This window comes from Bubalus bubalis, chromosome 12 (genome assembly GCF_019923935.1).
Source record: "Bubalus bubalis isolate 160015118507 breed Murrah chromosome 12, NDDB_SH_1, whole genome shotgun sequence".
NCBI classification, from domain to species: Eukaryota; Metazoa; Chordata; class Mammalia; order Artiodactyla; family Bovidae; genus Bubalus; species Bubalus bubalis.
Window position 1 is genome coordinate 65962274 of NC_059168.1, and position 17850 is coordinate 65980123.

Here is a 17850-nt window from a genome sequence, read left to right on the forward strand (position 1 = left end):
TCCTGAAATAATATTAATCCCACTGTTGTCTTTCTTGATGGAATCATCCATGAATATGGTTTATGGGCCTGGCCAAAGTGATAATAGGTTAAAAGAACAGCCCATCCAGTGTTCCACTAAATTAAGGTCGCTTCATGGAATTTAATGAAACAAGTGCTGCATGGGGTTTTCAGAGGACGTTCTTGTAATTCATGTCTATTTAGGACTCTTGATAACCAGAAACCTAATTTCTTAGAGTAAAATAGCTTTTTGTAAAGCCTGGTCATAGAAAAGAATAAAAAAGAAAAAACTTTAAAGGGCAATAATCAGACCTCAACTGTAATATTTTGTTATTTCAGATCCAAAGTTTAAGCAAAAGAAAGTTGAAAGGGAGGCCATGAAATACTTTGAATAAAGCCAAATAGGAAAATTCATCAGATTCATATGTCATTTGGCAGTTGAGAGCTGAAGTAAGGATCTTGCCCTACTCGTTTCCTTTAGCCACATACCCGGGAGGTAAAAAGATCTTGGGCTAGAGAAAAAAAGATAATTAAAAGAACTCTTCAGACTTTAAGAACGGTAGGGGAAAGACAATGACACATATCCATGGCTGCCTATTTCCATTTCACTGGCCAAGGCCAAACAGGGCTCAAGGGTTTAAACCTTCTCTAAGAAAGCCATAGTCCCAGACTCATGCCCTTGGAAGTACAGGGACATTCCATCTGTCCTTTTTGAAGACTGAGCCAAAAACATCAGACAATCTCAAACATTTATTTTGCATCCGGTATGGATAGTAGGACATCTATGTTTTAGGGCAGAGGTAAGTCTCAAAGGGATGCTGCAAGTTCTTTCTAGACTGTGCCTTTTTCTTTTTCCTTTTTACCAAGGACTTTGTATTTTTGGTTGAGGTAAGGTCACAAACTCAAATAGCAACATACGTCAGACAGGTCATTTACGTAGGTGAAGTGGGCTAGATAAAACAGACAATAGGGCCTGGTTGATACTGTGTTCCACAGGGGAATGTTTGTCCCCTTGAAGCAGAGAAGCTGACATTTGAGCTCAGGATAATTATTTCCATGCCAGAACACCAGACTTAGTGTTGCTAATTTTTGATTTTTCAAAGCATTCCAGAAGCTTCGTCTTTATAGTCTAGCAATAGAAATAGTCCAGCTTTAAAGTGGCATCATTTTAAATTTTGTTTTTAAATGTTATGGGCCATCATGCATGTGGGCTGTGGCTCTAACTCAGCTTACAAATTGAGAATTTGTGATTGTGTGTCAGGACAACAGCTAAGGCATGTCATTTAGACTCTGAGGCACTAGATTGGAAAAGAGAGTGAAGTATTAAGTATAAACCCAGAAAGTACAGACAATAATATGCAAAAAGCAATCATTTGATTTTTATCACATTAAATAAAAAGAAGTCACTTCTTTTCTATCTCACCCATTTTCTCTCTGCACTAGGCCAATTCAGTCAATTTTCAGTTAATTTTGCTTTTTAGGCAAATCTTGGCAAGGTGTCTGAGATCAAAGTTATTTTCTCTGATTTCAGGCAGGGAGGTGGGGGGGTGAAGGAGTAGGTCCTAGAACCACCCACCACCTTCTGAGGGACTCTCACTGTGAGTTTCCATGGATAAGTCTCTCTTCTCACCTCTGTATGGTGAATCACCAAAGTCTATTCTGAGCTGCCCCTTTTCACAAAAAATGTGTCAGGATGTCTCTCCCCATAAATTTCAGTTATACCTCTCAAGACAAAACTGTGTTAATTACCCAGAAAGTTGGCTGTCTTTTAAGGGCCCAATTTACTCTGACCCAGAAGACACATATGTAATATATTCAGAACAAGCTTCCAGGCCAGTCTCCCAGATCCCCAGCTCAGTTATGGCAGGACGACCCAGTTTTTCAGCTTCTAAAAATGCTGAAGATGTAATCTGCCCACAGCAAGTGCCCAGCTGTCCTCTGAGGTGTCCCTTAGCTGGAAACCAAGTAGAGGACTTGTTCAAGAGCACACACTAACCCTTGCAGTGGGCAGGATGGAAGACGGAAATTGCAGAGGCCACTCAAGCCCTCTGGGTTGGAGCAGCAATAGCTCTTGCTGTCTGGATTTTCCAGGAGAGTGCACAGTGTGAAAAGTGCAAACCAAGAGCCACCCTTACCACACAAGGCCAGCCTCAAGAATGCCTTTACCCTGAGACATCATTTCGCCACAGCATCCCTCCATCTCCTCCTGTGAGCTCATAGCAAGTTCAGCCTGTGCTGAGTGACAACTTGTCTTACTCTATTATTTAACTCTTTCTGTGCCTATGCCTTAACTAAATTGTGAGCATTTTAAAGTTAGGGCATATTTGTGATATCTCTTTATATTCAACACAGAGCTAACACTGAGCCTTAAGTGTTGGTGGGTGCACTTAATAATTATGGAAGGGAAATGGAGTCGGAGGTAGGGGTTAGCAGATATAAGCTATTTTATATAGAATGGATAGACAAGAAGATCCTGCTATACAGTGCAGGAAACTCTACTCAATATCCTGTGATAAATCATGTTGGAAAAGAATATTAGAACAGAATGCATATATATACACACACATATATATATATATATGTATAACTGAATCACTTTGCTGTACATTAGAAATTAACACAACATTGTAAATCAACTACACTCAATTAAAAAAAAAAAAAAAGAATGTCCACAAGAAAAAAAATTTTCTGGAAGGGAGGAAAGGAATTGTCCACCAACAGATAAAAGTTAAACTCAGCCACCAAGAAGAATTCCACTTCACAAAGGACAGGAATATCAGCACAATACCCATCAGTTAACAAAGAGATTATAAAACGTGATTTTCAAGCTGACATCTCAAGCTCCTAGTCACAAGAAACTGAAAGGAAATGGGAATGTGATTTCTACTCAATTTATGACATTGTCTTAGTAAATTCTTAGAATATTTATTTGAGTCCAATCATTCCAGCAGGTTTCCCAGCTGGCACTAGTTGTAAAGAATCTGCCTGCCAATGCAGGAGATTTAATAGATGAGGGTTCCATCTCTGTGTCATAAAGATCCCTTGGAGTAGGAAATGGCAACCCACTCCAGTATTCTTGCCTTGAAGATTCCATGGACAGAGAAGGAAGTCTTCTTCCTTCTCCATGGAAGGCTACAGTCCATGGGACCACAAAGAGTCGGACACCACAGAGTGACTGAGCACAAGAAAGCACAATCAAGCTGGCAACAGAAACCTATTCAGAGAAGACTATCCCCTGAAATACGTGTGAATAACTTCTACTTGATGAAAATATATTTATTTTATCCAATAAATATTCATTGGTTTCTAGTGAATCTAGAAGGAAGTCAGTAATGATGTGACTTTTTTAGCTTCCCCAAATCAAAAGGATGGAATCTGATTTGGCAAATATGAGAATATGTTTTTAGCATAACACATGTCAGTAGGAACCAGCATGATCTCCAAAGGTCAGTGCTGGTTAGTTCAGGCCTGCCCTCCTCTCTGTTGGCTCAGGCTCTCTGTCCCTCGCTCCAGGTCACTGTACTAACCTTCCCAGAGGGCTCTCTCCATATATCATGGAGTTTTATATACCCATCCTGAACTAAGAAGCAGGTAAATATCTGAGGCTTCAAAAATAAAGACAATTCACAAAAGACAAGAAAAACAAAATGTTTGGTAAACAAATGTTTGCCGCACAGATAAATCTTTCCAACATAAAAACTTGTCTCTGATAATGTTCTCTTCTTGGTATAGGTCCAGATATAAATTCTTTTAGGCAGTTAAGCAGATCAAACATGGGTCTGATGGCCCACTGCACAGCAAAGCCAATTTGTGTTGTGGTGAAGGAAAGTATAGCATTTACTTTAGGGCCCAGCAAGGAGTATGAGCAGCTCATGCTCAAAAGACCCAAACCCCAGTGACTTTCAGGGAAGGGCTTAGTTTTAAAGGCAACAGTTGGAATAAGGATTACAAGGGGAATGACTTAATCCTGATTGGTTGATAGTGAGGTAATAGGGTGATATTTGGGGAATCTTATTCCAACCAACCTGGGGTCTATGTGCTTGTGGTCAGCTTGGGGTCACCACCCTCCTCCTGGATGGGGTATCTTAGTTCCTGCAGAACATCTCAAAGATATGTGTCAGACTGTTACATATATCCCTTGAGGATGAACTAAGATGCTGAAATATTATTTTCTTGACTGCTTTTACTTTATTTCTGCATTCTCTCACTTCTGCATATTCAGCCCCCTCTCCATGACCCATGTAAGCCAACCAAAATCCAAGCCTGCAAATGTCTCAAGGTAATGAAATCAAAATCTAAGGACCAGCCATCACAAGCTATAGCCAATCAAAAGGCTCCTTTCTTTGCTTCTGTACCTTCTCTATATAAGGTGAAATGGAATATTTCCTGCTATATCAGTAAACATAGGATGTCACAGTCATCCGCCATTGCAGCCTTCCAGTGTGAGCCAGTGAGCCCTGAGAAAACTCGGGGCTGAAAAGAATACCTGCCATCTAGTAGCCATCAGACTGCGGCCACTCCCTGCAACCACTCCCTAAGGTAAGCCCTGAGGAAACTCAGGAGGTGAAAACACAGGATTCTGGCCCCAGATAGCTGATGTGCATATCAACGGAATGATTTCAGTAATCCCAGACTCTTGCATCTTCACATATATAAAAAAGTGCTAAATTCCTTAACCTGACATATCTGATTTCTTAAGTTAATATTTTGACATTCCTGACTACCTGCCCTTTGTTGCAAAACTCCTTTATATCCTAGCTCCTCGCCTTGCCTACCCTGAGCAGTTTCTCAGTGCTATCTGAGGTGCTGTCTCCAGGGCTGCAGTCTTCATTTTGCCCCAAATAAAACAACTCACAACTCTACAAATCTAACGTTGTGCAATTTTTTTTTTTTTTTTAATCAACAAAGGCTTTTCCTGGCTCTTGCTGTTGGAGTGCTCCTACCCATTTCCAGTTTGGTGCTGCCCAAGCCAAATTGATTTTTGCTCAAATAAACTAAAATTTTTCATATGACTCAGTTTATCTCTTAACTGCAAAGACCTGACTGTGCTGCACAGAGTAAGTTCACAATCAATCAAAAACAAGTAACACAGTATTTCTTCTATACCAGGCGTTGTTATCGTCTTGGGGAAAACACAGGTGAAGAGTATTTGTGTCTTTGCACCACTTGAGTGACCTGGGAAGACAATAGCCATACAAACAAGGATAATGCTGGCTGTGGTCAGTGGAAGAAGCAACTCTCAGTGCACAGAGCCCTCTTCCCTCCTTCTGAATTTGAGAACAAGGTGGAGGGTGACCCTCTCTGGAATAAAAGCCAAGAGGGACAGGGCCTGCCATCTGCAGAAGAAATCCACTTAGCTCTGTCTCATTTGGCTGTTACGTTTGCCTTTGAACCATAACCCCTTCCAGCTACTCTTTACCACACACACACACACACACACACATCCTTTTTTCTGCCTCCTTCTACTTCTTTCCACTTGTTTTCTCATTTCTTCTCCTTCCTGAGCCTCTCTCCATCCTTTCCTTTCCACTGAGCTTTTCTATAGAAATAGGCCTCTAATGTGACACCCTGGTGTCCCGCAGAAAGTGTGCATTGAGGGGTGAGCAGGGGGTGGGAGGCATCAAGATTGGGTTCTTTAAATAACACTTAATGAACAATAAACACAATCCAGCCCAGCCAAACTGGTACTTAGCTCCTAAGTACCTAGTCAATGGCCCATCTGTCATATTGTTAAGACCTTTAGAAGCTGTTTAACAAAATGTTAAATGAGATGACATTCAGCAGGCAGCAAAATGCTTGACTGCCTAATGCAACCCCAAAGAGCCAGCCTGATGGCAGTGTCTGATATAATGCTCTGTATACCCCTCCCAAGAACTCAGGAGCAGAAGGTCTCCCTGCCTGTCACTTCCTATCTTGCTAAAGTGAGCCTGGGGTGGGAAGGACATGATTACCATTGCCAAGGAGGCCCCAGCCAGCTGATGAGATGCTTTTCTGAAGAAGCATGACTGAGAAGGGGCACCTGGAAATAAAGCCAGTAGAGAGAAAAAAAACAATAATTCATCCGCAGTTTCATTCTCTCCCCTTCTTTGTCGCCAGTGGACCCTACCTCTCTCTCTGTTGGCCTTAGGGGAGAAGGCAGGGGTGATAATGAGACACGACTTTTTCTAAGAGCTGAAATATGAAGCCAATTACTAAGGGGAAGATTTCCAGCAAATTGGCTCCTGATAGCTCACATTTATCTGCTTTAGATTTGCATAGTCGGGAGGCAAGACTAGGCTTTGGTCCAGGTAACAAAGACGGAATCTGTTCCGCAGGAGGTGAATGACTGATTCAACTTAAAACCTTCAACCCTTGTATCGAGTTCAACCATTAAAGGCAATAACGAACAAATCACAAGTCTCGCAAAGAATTGTTTGAAGGGAAAGGGAGGAAAAGTTTTTTCTAAAAAAAGTTTTTTCCCCTTTGGCAAATGTTATGAATCCTAAAAGAGGCTTCTTTCTCTGCAAAGAGAAGAAAGCTCCAAAACCTTTTTAATGACAAAGTTCTTCACTGCAGAGTAAACTTCCCAAATCTTTTTTTTTTCCTTTCTCCATTTCAACTTAGAATTCCCTGGCTTTTATCCTATTTTCAAGCATTTACCTCAAGGAAGGGAGTAAATATACAGCAAATTTAACCAGCCCTCAGAGCCCTACAGAAAATAGAAGTGGTACCCTCTCCTTGATGGATTAAAAACCTAAAATCTAGTCTTACTGAAATGAATCTCCCACCTATAAAGTCATCTTGCATAACTCAACAATAAAAGAAATAACCAAATAATCCAGTTGAAAACAGGCAAAAGAGTTGAACAGACATTTCTCCAAGGAATATACTTAAATGGCCCCTAAGAACATGAAATGATGAAAGGATGCTTGATATCATGAGTCATTAGGGAAATGCAAATTAAAACCACAATGAAATACCACTTCACATGCACTGGGATAGCTATAATCAAAAAGACAGATAATAACAAGCATTGGTGAAGATGTGGAGAAATTGGAGCCCCGTCATTGCTAATGGGAATGCAAAATGATACAACCACTTTGGGCAATAGTTCCTCAGAATATTAAGTATCATGACTCAGCAATTCCACCCCTAGACATGTACTCAAAAGCAATGAAAACATACATTCAAATGGAGAGTTGCACACTAATATTCACAGCAGCATTATTCATAATAGCCAAAAAGTAGAAATTGTCCAAATTTCCAACAACTGACGAAAAATAACCAAAATGCATTCGCATTCTTTCAATCATTAATTCTTTTTTTAATTAATTAATTTATTTTAATTGGAGGATAATTACAATATTGTGATGGTTTCAGCTTTTCTACAAACAAGAAACAGGCAGAGGATACTGGAAGGTGGGGAGTGTCTGTCCCAGGAAGACCCCAGAGGACCCTGCTCAGTTACTTCACTTCCACTCAATGGCCAAAGTGAGTGACATGGCCATGCCTAACCTCAAGAGCCTGGGGCAGTGCCATTCACCAGGGGCCTGGAGGGAAAGAACCAGAAGTACTGAGGAACAGCCCTGACTGATGTCTACCACAGACAGGATCTGGGGGCTCAGAATGGCTCTTCTGCCAAAAAAGTGGATTTATCATGAACCAGTGTAAATCTCTGCTCAGACACACACTTATTTTTTCTTTTTTTCACACTTATTTTTTATCATGATTTTCTGGCCTTATTTAAAGGAAAAGGCCCTGGACTAGTAGCCAGGCAACTCATCTCCTACCTCTGCTTATTACCAGAAAGTTACTTCTCATGTATTCACTCAGAAAACACTCATGAAGGGTCTTTTAAGGCCAGGCATCATGATGTTACCTTGGGGACAAAAGGCTGAATGAACCATCTAGGTTTCCTTATCTGAATCAAATAGGGGATGAGTAGCCCAATGAATAATTAAAGGTAAAAGTTGGTTTACCAACTTAAAAACAAACAAACAAACAAAAAAAGCAGAGGAAAGGTTAGGGCTTCAATGGGAAAGTATGAATGGTTCTCTTGGGGCTTTTTTTAATGCTAATTGGAATGGGCAGTTGTCTGTCTCCTACCTAGACTTCAAAGGGAACATCCTTAGAGGGGAGTTAATGGCAGCTCTATTTTCTGGAAGCTCTAGTTTAGTTAGATAAGAAAAGCTCAAGTAAGATGTCAAATGTTTTCACTTTAAAATAATCTTTATGCCCAAACTGATTCTTTTAAGCCCTCACGTAATGCTGCTGGTCCATGGAGCACAGTTATAAAAGCCCATGGACCATCTCAATGTCACCTTCAAGTTTCTAACACTGAGATTCTACACTGCTCTGAAAATATGTATATATACTATCACATGTCCTGGATAGTGTAAGAAATAACAGACAGAGATTAAGCTAGTCAGATAGAACACAGTTTTCACCCCAGTTATTCAACACCCTAAGATTCTGGGCTGCCTACACCTAACAGGCAGTAGCAAACCCTAACTGCCATAGGAACAGGGGACAGTATATCTCATTAACCACATCCTGCTGGGGAGCTATTTTGTCCCTGAATTCAGGACTCCTCAACCTATGCTATCCACGTAACCTCACCCCTTCAGCCCTGCCTCACGCCAATGTGGGCTCCACAGCCTGGGCTTGTGCTGCCCGCCGCTGTCAGCAGCGTAATGTCCTATTGTTGATCACAATAAGAAAAGTCCATTTGAAATAGAGTCCCTTGGTAAAGGTTCCAAACAGACTCCTGATTAAATACTTTCTGATACCTGAATTTCTGCTCTCATACCTACCACTCCCCTTGCCAGTCAGGCGGTGCCTGAAACACAGCCAGATGGGAGACATTCAATAAACTTGCTCATTCTCCCCCCCATAATCCTGAGATTTACGGTGTTAATTTAAAGCCCTCAGACATCTGTGACACCATACCACCTTGGCCAATGTTTCCTCAAGGAGCTGTATGAGTTTTCTAAAGAATTCACTGTTAGATCAATATTAGCTTTAAAGGAAAAGTTGCACCCTGAAGTCAAAGCAACCACATTGCTAAACCAGACTCTAATAGTTCTGCAGGATGGGAAAAATGCTTACAGGTAAGTGCCAGTCCTAGAAAAGTTATGAAAATCACTCAAGTTGCTCCTACTTTCAAAGATGGGCAAGAACAGGAGACTTTGACTTTATTCTTAAATTATTGTTAAAATATGCATTTCCCCCTGTACACAAGAATTATACATACAGATTTGAGTACATAAGGTAGAGAAGGAATCTTAGTGTAATAATGGAAAGAACTTGGACCAAGAGTCTCTAGAATGGCACTATCTATAAACCTTTCTGCAGCCATGGTAATGTTCTTTCTGTGCTGTCCAATATGGTAGCCACTGAGCATTTGAAATGTGGCTAGTGAACTGAAGTTTTCATTTTATTTGACCAATTTCCATTTAAATGGCCATGTGTGGCTAATGACTACCATCTTGGGTGCTGCTGCTAAGTCACTTCAGTCGTGTCCGATTCTGTGTGACCCCATAGACGGCAGCCCACCAGGCTCCCCTGTCCCTGGGATTCTCCAGGCAAGAACACTGGAGTGGGTTGCCATTTCCTTCTCCAATGCATGAAAGTGAAAAGTGAAAGGGAAGTCGCTCAGTTGTGTCCGACTCTTCACAACCCCATGGACTGCAGCCTACCAGGCTCCTCCATCCATGGGATTTTCCAGGCAAGAGTACTGGAGTGGGGTGCCATCGCCTTCTCCAAACATCTTGGGTAGTGCAGCTCTATACCCTGTTTCAGGGGCTTCCCAGATGGTGCCAGTGGTAAAGAACTCACCTGCCAGTGCAGGAGACATAAGAGACATGGGTTTCTTCCCTGGGTTAGGAAGATCCCCTGGAGGAGGGCACGGTACTCAGTATTCTTGCCTGGATAATCCCATGGACAGAGGAGCCTGGTGGGCTACAATTCATAGGGTCAAAAAGAGTCAGACACGACTGAAGCAACTTAGCACGCATACCCTGTTCCAAGGGTATGACCTTGGGCAAGTCATTAAACTTCCCTGAATCTTTAGTCCATTTTGGAGAAATTGAGAGTAAGAATAAGAGATATCTGTGGTTCCTTGGAGATGTCTGTGTTTCCTTGGAGCTGTCTCACTTTATAATACATGAGTAAATACAACAATTGCTCTTCCCCTTGTGTTCAGATTTTTGGTTAAAATTAGGAACATTCTTATTCTCTCTCTCTCCCCCTTCTCCTTCCTCTCAGCATGTTAGTGACCCTCATAGAGAGAAGCATTTTATGGCATACAATCTAAATATCAATATATAACCCAACAACCAGCTGCCTGGTCACTAGCATCGCTCCTACTTTCCTCTAAACATAAGACAAAATTAAACTTCTCTTGTTCCATTTTGACAATAATAACCCCTGGCTGACCTGCACCATGAGCTCTGTGTTACAATCAAGGCTATTTTACCTGCACACTGACCAGAATTCTCCATTATGGGGTCATAGGGCAGAGTGCAGTGGAGAGTCAGACAGCTCCACAATGCCCACGTGACCCGGCCCCCAACTGGCATGGCCCCACCCTGCAAACCTTAGTTAATTTCAGAGCTGCCTCCTACCAGGTTTGACGGGAGCTGGGGAGAACAATTACAGAAATGATTAGCATGCAGATGGGACCAGCAGGCTATGGGCAAGAACTCTCTGAATAAGGACTGCAGAGGCCAACTGCGTTCTGAGCAAATCATCCTACTATAAAGTGAAGAAAAGCCACTGGCCTTTTTGTCAATGGAAAATGAATTTATCTCACTATTTTAAATGCATTATTCCGAAATATTTTAATCAAGCAATAAGAACTGGAGACTCAAAATATAACAAGATGAAAGTTTGAATACTACTTTATCTAAAAGACACAGTGGAACTTCTGTTTAATTTATTCATTTCATCTCAATCATTTTCTTCCTTGCACTTATTGGTGTCCTTGCATGCCTCAAACATGAGGCCATGGACAGGTGCTAGTTCGTACCAACCTTTTTCCCAGTTCAGGGCATATTTTAAAAAATAAGGACACTGTAATCAATTCTTTATAAGGCTAAATTTATTCAAGTTAAAGGAGAGTGCTATTATGTTTGTCTTACTTTTGATATTAAGAAGTTCTTTCTTTTGTGAAGTGACTGTGATTCTAAATTAAAATTTGCTTTCTCAGTTTGCTTTTGTTTTTTTGTAAATATCCTTACTGGCAAAATTAACTGTTAACTGCCAAATTTGTGTGATGCCTATTTTGCTCAGTAATAAAATCCCAGTGCCTGAGATCCTCTGGCTTAGGTATCAGCAGAGACATTATCCAGCTCTTACCAGGGCCAGGGAGGCCGTGGTCCATATAAAAGGACTCAGCATGGAGGTGCTTTGATCTTCCACTTCTCTGTGCTCCCTTAGTGAAAAAAATGGTTCACCTAATCCCAAGGCAATGGCACTCCACTCCAGTACTCTTGCCTGGAAAATCCCATGGACAGAGGAGCCTGGTAGGCTGCAGTCCATGGGGTCGTGAAGAGTCGGACACAACTGAACGACTTCCCTTTCACTTTTCACTTTCATGCATTGGAGAAGGAAATGGCAACCCACTCCAGTGTTCTTGCCTGGAGAATCCCAGGGACAGGGGAGCCTGGTGGGCTGCCGTCTATGGGGTCACACAGAATCGGACACGACTGAAGTGACTTAGCATAGCATAGCAATCCCAAGTAAGGGCTTCCCAGGTGGCTCAGTGGTAAAGAATCTGCCTGCCACTACAAGAAACACAGAAGACACAGGTTCAATCCCTGGGTTGGAAAGACCCCCTGGAGGAGGAAATAACAACCCACTCCAGTGTTCTTGCCTGGAAAATCCCATAGACAGAGGTGCGTGGCAGGCTACAATTTGTGGAGTCACAAAGCATAGGACACAACTGAGCGACTGAGCATGCACATGCAATCCCAGCTATGGAAGAAAGATATTTTTCTGATAGTATCACCACCCCAGTGATATCTGCTTGGCACTGAACAGCCTCAAATTAAAAAAAAAAAAAAAATTAAAATCTCTGGACCAAACTCTTGATTTAGGAAAAAAAAAAAAATACATATCAGTATGAGTTATGCTGACTCTAAAAGTGGAAGTGTTAGTGAGTGGCTCAGTAGTGTCTGACTCTGCGACTTCATGGACTGTAGCCCACAAGGTACCTCTATGCATGGAATTCTCCAGGCAAGAATACTGGAAAGTGTAGCCGTTCTCTTCTAAAGGGGATCTTCCTCCCCTCCCCCAGGTATCAAACCCAGGTGTCCTGCATTGCAGGCAGATTCTTTACCATCTGAGCCACCAGAGAAGCTAACTCCAGATATTGTATGAAGCTGACTCTAGACATTATACATTCCATCCATCCATGCATTCTTGACATAGATCATCCCTCTCTGGGCCACAGTATCCACAAATGAGAGTTGCCTTCACATCACCTCCATGCTTCCTAAAAGGAGAGACGGAATGAAGCCAAGCCCGTCCCAATTGTTCAAACTTCAGTTCTTGGGAAAAGCACAGTCTCATCAGGGAGAAGGACTGGTAACCAGTACTTGGGAGAAAAATGCTTTCAGGATAATCAGGAGAGTTTTTCTACCTTCAAGAAGCAATAGGAGGGTTTGTGAGGAGCAAAAGGAACATGTGAATGTGTGCAAGTGTGTAGACGGTGGATAGTGGAAGAAGCTATGGCAGAGGCTTAGGACAATGACAAGGATGGGGACTCAAGGCTCCAGAGGGGAACCAATCCGGAGCAGCCAACCTGAACAAAATGCAAACTAAGTTTCCACACAACAAAGGGTAAAGACAGAGGCTCTGTGGTCCCCAAATCAGGAATTTGAGCATCGCTGTATCAAGCACTAGGCTGCACTCTTTGCACTGCTGCTGCTGCTGCTAAGTCGCTGCAGTCGTGTCCGACTCTGTGAGACCCCACAGACGGCAGCCCACCAGGCTCCCCCGTCCCTGGGATTCTCCAGGCAAGAACACTGGAGTGGGTTGCCATTTCCTTCTCCAATGCATGAAAGTGAAAAGTGAAAGTGAAGTCGCTCACTCTTTGCACAGATTGACTCATTTAATCTTCCCAGCAACCCTGGGAGGCAAATGCCAGAGCTGTCCACTTCCTCCTACAGAGGAGCAAACTGGGGCTCTGGTAGGTTAAGAGGCCAGCTGTAAGTCACAAAGCCAGTAAGATGGAATTTGAACCCAAGTGTGGCATGATACCAAAGCCCTTGATAACAGGGACAACTTTGCTACAAGAAATACCAGGGCAAGAGACCATTTCAAATGGATGCTCAAGACACAGCAATTAGACAAGAGGACCTTGAAACTGCTATTTTCAAGAGAAGTTTTAATTTAATCATTTATGTTATCACATTAAGGCCAATTTCTTACCTGCTTTCTGGAAATGAAGTAAAGTAGTTTTTGGTATTTCTTCTTTTCAGAGTTGCAAAATGGTAGAGCTACAGGGGAACTCAGAGACAATCTGGCCCAAATCCTTTATCAGATTCTATGAGAGTCTCATGAAGATGCAATAACTGTGGTAAGCATCCATGCTGACAAGCCAGTGACTTCTGCAGAGCTCAAGAAGACAGTCCAGGTCAATGAGTTTATCTACCATTTGGCATAAAGTGGGATTTCGAAGGGGTTTGGAACTTGCCCACCATCCTCAAAATATGCCACTTAGGCATCTTGATTATTTTGAGGCACTTGAGAAACAGCAGATGCAGGAAAGGCTCTGGTATGCCCTGAACCCAGAAGAAAACATCCTTATCACCAAAGACTGAGAGTCCATGCTGAAATGGATCTACCAAAAAAATCTCCTGTAACAACCTATATCTTCCATTAGTTCCTCCCCATATATTTCCTGATCATTGTTCCACCCTTACTCCTTCTGGTCCAAACCTCTTTGTCTTGTCACATCCCTATAATTTATCACTCACTGGTAAGCTTTGGAGCCTGACAGCTACTTTGGGTCCTCACTTTCCCTCTGAAGAATCCCACTTACATGTGAAAAGATTAAGTAAATTTGTATACTTTTCTCCTGTTTCCCTCTCATATGTCAGTTTCATTTCTAGGCCAGTCACAGAACCCAGAAGGGTAGAAGGAATTTTTGTTTCCCCTACAGTTTTTCCAATAGTGTTAAAAAATTTTTATTACATTAATATTTCAATACCAAAAAGAAACCTGGCCTCAGAAGTATGCATGCAAACAGTGGGCTCAGGGAATCCTGATGACTCAGAAAAACAGCAAAAATATAAGAGATGTGAATATAAAGTTGTGGGGTGCTGGTTAACAGATAATCTCATTATGGTATGGTCATCAGTTTTATTTCTTAGTACATATAACCAAGTCAATAATAAATTTGGTTTAAGAATATGAACCAGTCACAATGCATGCTTAGGTAGATTTTATGCCTATGATCAAACAGACTTTTCTTGCTCAAAAAGTAATTGGACATCCAGCTCCACCATATTTATCAAGAATTATAAATGACTCAGAACTGGCTTGAATCAAAATTAGTAACCAGATACTGTTACCTAAGACTTGGATAATTCCTTAATCTCTTCCTCCTCCTTGAGAATTCGTGTCCTAAAATTCATCATGAAAGTTAGCAAAGAAGATGAGCCACTGGATATTTCTGCAAACCTTTGACTTCACATGGATCTCTATAGTTTTAGCTAATTTCTCACAAAATCAATGGTCTTTAACATGACTAATAGGACTTAACAGTTACATAGATTGCTGCCTCATTCTGGCAATTTACATTCAGTCTCTGAAAAGGCATATTCCAGCCGCAAGCCTACAGTATTGCTTTAGATTGAAACAATAAATTCCAAGATGACAAGTAGTATCCAAAGGAAAAGAGTAAGACCCCCTAAAGTCTAATATTGTGCTAACTCACAGAAATAAATGTGTTCTTTTTGTAGAATGGTAGAGTTATGGCAGTCAATGTATCTTGAATCAAACAATGAACTCACAAGATGAGGATGTCATTTAAAAATCAGAATTTGATCCTCAAAAGTCACAAGGCTAACTTTTCAAATAATCTTCATATCCAGCTTTCACCAAATTACACTGTCCTTTTTATACAATAAAAGGTAATCCTGGCCAAATGGTATTCTGCTACCACACAAAGGAATGGATGGCAGGGTGGGAGCTGAGCAGACTAGAGACATGGTCCCAAGCCCCTGTCACCACAGGTTAGCAGTAGGGGAGGGAAATCAGATGTGAGCCTCAGTTTATAATCCAGGAGACCATCTTAAGGCTGAGAAGCAGGTGGGTTGGTTATGAAGTTTGCCAGTAAAGAGCCCACAAGAATATTTCTGGAGAGAAAACTGAAAGCTGGTAATGAAATTGAATCAGAAACCAGAAAAACAGAGTCAGGAACACAATCTGCTGGTGTTTCTAGATGTTTAATGAACAAAGGGTTCTGTGATCAAAAGCGTTTGGGTACGTGCTAGGTGAAACATATTTTTGTTTTGTTATTTGGCCTTTGGCCACAACATTTTCACTCTTCGTTAAACTGGTGTCTGTCATGACTCTCCGAGAGTCATATGTAGTATATAGAGTTTCCAAACTCATTTAACTGGGAATTCTGTGTTCATTAAAGCAGCCATTGGGACATGTGGTCTACAGAAACAGGTTTTGGAAATTCCCAAAATGTCTGATTTTAAAGATAAGAGAATTGAGTCCCAAGAAGTTAAAACATCTGTCCAGCGTGGTGTGGCTGCATAGATGCAGAGCTAGAGCTAGGACCGTATGAAGTGCTCAATTTGTGGTTCATCACAGAGAACCACATGGCCCATGTTTTTCTTCTCTTCTAGTTGAAGGCTGCCTTCTTTAGACACCCATGAGCTTGGGAAAATAAGTTACCTTCTTCTAACAGCAGCCAAAAAAACCCCAAGGTACCTGTGCCAAACCTTCCCAACAAGAGACCCACGACTGTCTACCTCTGGCCCTTCTCTGCACCCAAGTTCAGGAAACAACTACAATTTCAATTAGAACACGGATACTCTTCCAGAAAAGCTACAGAGAAACTCTATGGTGATTAATAGCTGATTAACTTCTCCTGCCAAACATCTGCAAGCTCCATTAATCAGACAAGATGCTAAACAGTAATCAGATGAGCAGTGAAAATACTGAGCCTATGAGAGTATTTTCCCTGAGTAGGACTCAGTACCTGTTACACAGAGCCCATGGTCTGACTGGGGCTCACAGAACTCTGAGTCCTGAGGTCTACATTCTAGATCCTTCTCTTCCTGGGTCCTTCCAAATGTAGGCAGGAAGGAACCTGTTTCAGCATTATGTTTTTAAGAAACGAAGATGGCAGGGAGGGAATTGATCCTCTATTGCATGAGTGCTAAGTCGTTTCTGTTGTGTCCGACCTGGGAAGACCTGACCGTCTATTATCTAGATTCAAACAATCTTGACTCCAAAGACCTCAGTGTCTCCTTATCACTCACCGAGCATGGTTTAAAACCCCTGGCCTGGTGTTCAGGGTCTTCTATCTTCTGTCCCTACTTTTCCCTGATTCTCCCCCACAGAACCCTCTTTCTCACCCACACAGGAACCTTCATTTCTGGTCTAGGTTAGGCCACCTTGCCGCATTGCTCACAGATTCCCTGTATCTTTGTCATGGTACTTGTGACACTTCCAGTTTACTTCCCTGTATCCCCCACAACTTGAACTTCCTTCAGAGTTCCTTAGAGACAAGGATAACATCTCATTCACTGTGGGTGTCTCCAGGAGATCACATGACCTGACTGTAGTAACCAGCTTATAGTATCAATAGATGTGGTCACCAGTGTCCAAGACGGCCCGCAAATGGTCATGACCTCCAGCAGTTCATGCTTCTGTGCATACTCTCATTGAGTATGGGTTGGACTATATGACTTACTCCTAATGCCTAGAATAAGGAAAAAGCGACACTGTGTGACCGAGACCAGGTCATAAGAGGCGGTAAGGTACCTCTCTCTCGTGCTCTTAGATCACTTGTTCTGAGGAAGGTTAACCACCACGTTGTGAGCCGCACTACGGCCCACATAGCAGGGATTGGTGCTCTGGCCTGGGTGGACCCTCAGGTGACTGCAGCCCTTCTGACACCTTGATTACAGCCTTGTGAGAAACCATGGACCAGAAGCACCCACATAGGCTGCTCCCAGATTCCTGACCCACAGGAACTGCAAGGTAATAAAAGTTTATTATTCTAACCTGCTAAGTTTGATGATTTGTTACTCAGCCTTAATAACTAATACATATTTTGGCACCTGGAAATGAATTTCAGCTGCAACAAAAATCTCAAATAGGGGAGTGACAAGAAGGATCCAGAGAGTGATCAGAAGCTACGAAGCTATCAAATTCTGAATAGATTGTTAGTGAGAGCTTAAAGTACCTTGAACACACTGTTTGAAGAACTTTGGAATGTGAGGAGGCTACTAGTAGAGAAAATAAAAAGCTCTTTTAGGAAAGTGAGGGAAAGGAGAGCCTTACTAAGATATGGTGGTAGAAAATTTAGCAACACTGTCACCTGCAGTACTGTGGAAAGCAGAACATGTAACTAATGAAATGGATAATCTAGCTGAGAAGATTCTCAGCCATAATGTTAAAGGGGCCTCTAGGTTTCTTTTTGCTGCTTATAGTAAAATGCAAAAGAAAAGAGACCAAAAGAACTATTCAAACAAAGGGTACCAAGGCTTGCTGTTTTTGCACACTCCCAGCCTCTCTAGATGGTAAACAACACAAAAATTAAGAAATGGTTCTTAATCAAAGGGGCTTCCCTTGTGGCTCAGCTGGTAAAGAATCCGCCTGCAATGCAGGAAATCTGGGTTTG

The 17850-nt window shown here is 41.9% G+C and overlaps 1 long non-coding RNA gene across 2 annotated transcripts in view; it reads right to left on the reverse strand.

The window, feature by feature from the left end:
- Nucleotides 1–17850, reverse strand: part of LOC123328555 — a 45802-nt gene that overhangs the window by 11279 nt on the left and 16673 nt on the right. Inside the window, exon 1 of one of the 2 annotated variants that reach the window (XR_006543450.2) lies at nucleotides 13413–13570. The exons of the other annotated variant lie outside the window; for it this stretch is intronic. This is a non-coding gene — a long non-coding RNA (uncharacterized LOC123328555). Of the gene's footprint in view, nucleotides 1–13412; nucleotides 13571–17850 lie in introns of those variants that run through there. 2 annotated transcript variants of the gene reach the window in all.